At 37.9% G+C, this 4,309-nt stretch overlaps 1 non-coding gene across 1 annotated transcript; it reads left to right on the forward strand.

The window, feature by feature from the left end:
- The first annotated feature begins 1,788 nt into the window (after positions 1-1,788).
- On the forward strand, positions 1,789-1,895 carry LOC128291212 (small nucleolar RNA R71). Its single transcript, XR_008280988.1, has one exon. It is a non-coding gene; the product is annotated as a small nucleolar RNA R71 (small nucleolar RNA).
- Positions 1,896-4,309: the final 2,414 nt, after the last annotated feature.

Consider the following 4,309-nt stretch of genomic DNA (forward strand, 5'->3'; position numbering starts at 1 on the left):
TAAGTGTGCGGGCAATACGAGTGTACGGTGACGAGATTGGCACTAAGTGTGCATGCTGGAAATATATGGCACTAAGTGTGCATGCTGGAAATATATGGCACTAAGTGTGCATGCTGGAAATATATGGCACTAAGTGTGCGAGCTCGAAGGGTATGGCACTATGTGTGTGGGCTTAAATCGCATGGCACTAAGTGTGCGAAATCGAGTATTAAGCACTGTGTGTGCGTACTCTCTCTCTCTCTCTCTCTCTCTCTATATATATATATATATATATATCTTCGATCGAACAATTATATGGAGGGTGTGTCTCCATCGAGTTGAGTATGGGCAGCGGATCGGGTAAGTACCTTGAGCTCATGACGAATAGGCAATATGTTCATGCTCGGGGTTGAGCTTGGTAAGCTTTAAATCTATGTGATGATTGAAATTGTATTGTTGTGGTGGAAATGAGTTAGTGTGTGAAAATGCCTTAAATATCTTGTTGTGTGGAATATGAAATGTGGATGTATGACTTGGTATGAGATTGAACCGAAAGGTTCGAGGAATTATGGTATAGTTTTGATATGGATGAGTACCTAGCCTCGTTTATTGTTTCATGTTGTGGCAACTTTATAAATGGATGGTTGTTGAATGCTTATGACTTACTGAGTTATAAACTCACTCGGTGTTTTCTTGTCACCCATTTTAGGTCTCTTGGACTCGTATTGTTTATGCGTGCTCGAACCGTCGTTGAAGTCATCACACCGGCTGGAAATCTTTTGGTATTGTCTTCGTAGTTGAACTAGGAGAACATTTGGCATGTATAGGCTATTTTGTTTTGTTGAATTGTGGGTTGTAAACTTTAAGCCATGTGAAAATGGCCTATGTGGTCGTTGAGTGGGATGCTAGAACCTATAGCCACGAGTCTTAGAAACTTTAATTTTGATAAGGTGGCCATAATTTGTGTCATGTATAATGGATGATTAGTAAGGCCAAGGAAAGATTCATGAAATTGGCATAGTCACTGCAGTAACTGTTGCGGACAGCAGCAGTAATATGAGATTGAAAAATCACTAAAAATAGTAGAAGTAGAATTAAATAGTGAATAAATTATGAAATTGAACCTTGATGAACCTATTTTCATATGGATGAAACGAAACGACCGTATGAGCAGTATACTGAGAGATATTAAAGTTCTCGTGAGACAGGGCCAGAACGGTTTCTGGATCCCCTGTCTCGACTTTGAAAATTTACTATAAATTATCCAGAAGGAATTAGAAGTCGTTCCTTATATTTTCAGATTCCCCTTTGAGTCTAGTTTCATTAGAAACAAACGGCATGAGCATTGAAGCTCTGTAAGAGAAGATATCCAGGTCGTAATGCGCAAAGGTCAGTGTAGTCGACCCCTGTAACATGGGCGACTTTAACTAATAAACTGTACCAATTGGCCCGACAAAAAATTCTAGAAATAAATACATGGATAGATATATGAGTCTAAATTCAGGGAAAATTTACGGAATCAGTTTCCGAGTTTTGAAACTCGAGATATGATTTTTAAGGCAACAGTGATGCAGTTAGCTAGCCTGCCTGGAACAGCAATCAAATATTACAAAGAGAGTAATAAGGGAAGTAAGACCGGTAACACCACGTGGTCAAATCCGGTGACGGTCACGGGTTTGGGGTGTTACAAACTCATAAGCCTCTTCAGGTGTTTTCTTATTGGTAGTTCCACCGGTAGTTGCATCGATCATTTGTCTAGTCGAGGGATTTAACCCGTTGTGGAAACTTTGAACTTGTAGCCAAAGGGGTAATCCATGGTGAGAACACCTTCTCAATAGATCTTTGTAGCTCTACCATGCATCATAAAGTGTTTCTAAATCTATCTGCACAAAAGAAGAGATGTCATTCCTTAATTTAGCCGTTTTAGTCGGCGAAAAATATTTAAGCAAAAAATTTTCGGTCATTTGTTCCCAAGTGGTGATTGACCCTCGAGGTAACGATTTCAACCACTATTTACCTTTATTCCTTAATGAAAAGGGAAACAACCGAAGCCGAATGGCATCGTCAGAAACGCCATTGATCTTAAAGGTGTCACAGAATTCCAGAAAATTTGCTAAATGAGTGTTCAGATCCTCGTCCTGCAAACTATCAAACTGAACAAACTATTGTATCATTTGAATTGTGTTAGGTTTCAGTTCAAAATTATTTGCAACAACAGTAGGTCTAACTATACTTGATTCAGTTCTTGTTAAAGTAGGTTTAGCATAATCATACATAGTACGAGGAGCTGGATTCTGATTTACTGGATTTGCAGCAACCACAGGAGGTGCCGGATTATTCTGATTTTTAGCCATCTCCTCGGTTGTGGTGTGAATATCGTCCTCTTGCCCTTCCTCTATGTATTGTAGGCTTCGCCTTATTTCTCTTCGATTCCTGCAAGCTGTGTTTTCGATCTCATTGTCGAAAAGTAGAGGTCCTGACAAGTTTTTTCTAGTCATAAACTATAAAAACCTGCAAAAAGTTAATAAAAGAAAATTTGGTAATTTAAGCAAATTCAAAAATAGAATTAAATTGCAATAAAAATAAAAATAAAAATAGCTAAAGTAATAAAAATTAAGCGTTCCTAATATTTTAGTCCCCGGCAACGGTGCCAAAAACTTGATGGACATGAAACTAACTAAAAATTCTACTTAAGGCAAGCGCACCTATCGAACAGTAGTATAGTTATGGTGAAACCGAAAATATCGCATCCACGAGGACTAAAAGTACTAGTAATTACCATCTTCTTATTATCTAACCTAAAATTTAAGAGAATGTTTTATCTAAAACTAATTATCTAATTAACTAAGATTACGACAGAGATTAAAGTTGGAGAATACTTTTTAGAAAACCAATGGAGAAGGCAATACCCAAGGAAGAGTCCACCTAGACTTCACTTATTACTTTTGAATTAGACGATTTATTCACTTGACTTAATCCGTAGAAATCCCTGATTTATGTTAATATCCCTTTCGAGACTAAAAACAACTGACTCTAGGTTGATTAATCGAAATCTCTTTCTGATTAAAACCCTATTGTCGCATTAACTCAATCTATGGATTCCCTTATTATATTTGACTCTAATTCGGCAGCTTTATGTCGTCCTATCTCTAGGATTGCATGCAACTCCGCTTAATTATGAATGATCTACTCTTAAATAGGGGCTTTTGCTCCACTAAATAAGCAATTCAAAAACCTAAATTAATATCCTGGAATATTAAAGCAAGAGTTAAATTTACAATTAAGAATAAGAACAAGTATTTATCATATAACTCAAATAATAATAAGATCTGTCTTAGGTTTTATCTCCCTTAGGTATTTAGGGAGTTTAGTAATAATAATGGAAAACATCTCAAAGTTTGGAAAACAACAAAATATAAAGAAACCTAAAGAACTTCTAGGAAATTGGATAGAATTCTTCAGTCTTGATGTAGATCCTGCTTTTGAGGTGATTCTGATGGCTGTCCTTGAGTATTTTCTGCCTTCAACTCTCCGTATCCCCTCTAATCCTCTTCTAGGGTGTTTATATAGACTTTTGAATGCCCATAATAGCCCAAAATTAGCCTTTTTCGAGTAGAACTAGACTTGGGCTCGACAGGGACACGACCGTGTGCCATGCCCGTGTGAAGGTGCTCAGGCCGTGTGCAATTCTGACTTGGATTAATGTCGACACGGGCATGACACACGGGCGTGTAGTCTACCCGTGTGTCACACACGGGCGTGTGGATCACCCGTGTAGAAGTGCCTAGGCTGTGTGAAACACTGATTTAGGTCCAATTTGTCCATTTTTTGGCCCGTTTCTTGCTCTTTTTGCTATCTTAGGCTTTCCTGAGTATAAAACATGAAATTAAAGGATTAGGAGCATCAAATTCACTAAATCTTATAATAAATCATCCATAATTATGCCAAGCATTGGGGTAAAAATATGTATAAATTATGGTTTATCAATATCTGACACAAATATGTATCTACTTCAGTGGTTAGGTATATGGGTGTGTATGAGTGGTCTTGGGTTCAAGTCTCATCTTTACCAAATGTTGTTATTTTTCTGATCCTAACCTTACCCTTATTGAGTGGGCTTTTATAAACTGCCTGTTAATCCATGTCAGAATAAGCCTGCTGGTTCGAGTGGTAAAAGGGTCTGTTATGTTGGAGGTCCTGTGTTCGAATCCCTGCATTAGCGAGAATGTTAATTTTTGCTTCGGGTGAGGGATAGTGGTTCGGTGAAACGGAAACTCTGATGTTGTTGGATGAGAATCATCTTGTCAGATAGTGGGGGCGGTTTGTTAAT

Source organism: Gossypium arboreum, chromosome 3 (genome assembly GCF_025698485.1).
Source record: "Gossypium arboreum isolate Shixiya-1 chromosome 3, ASM2569848v2, whole genome shotgun sequence".
Classification (NCBI taxonomy): Eukaryota; Viridiplantae; Streptophyta; class Magnoliopsida; order Malvales; family Malvaceae; genus Gossypium; species Gossypium arboreum.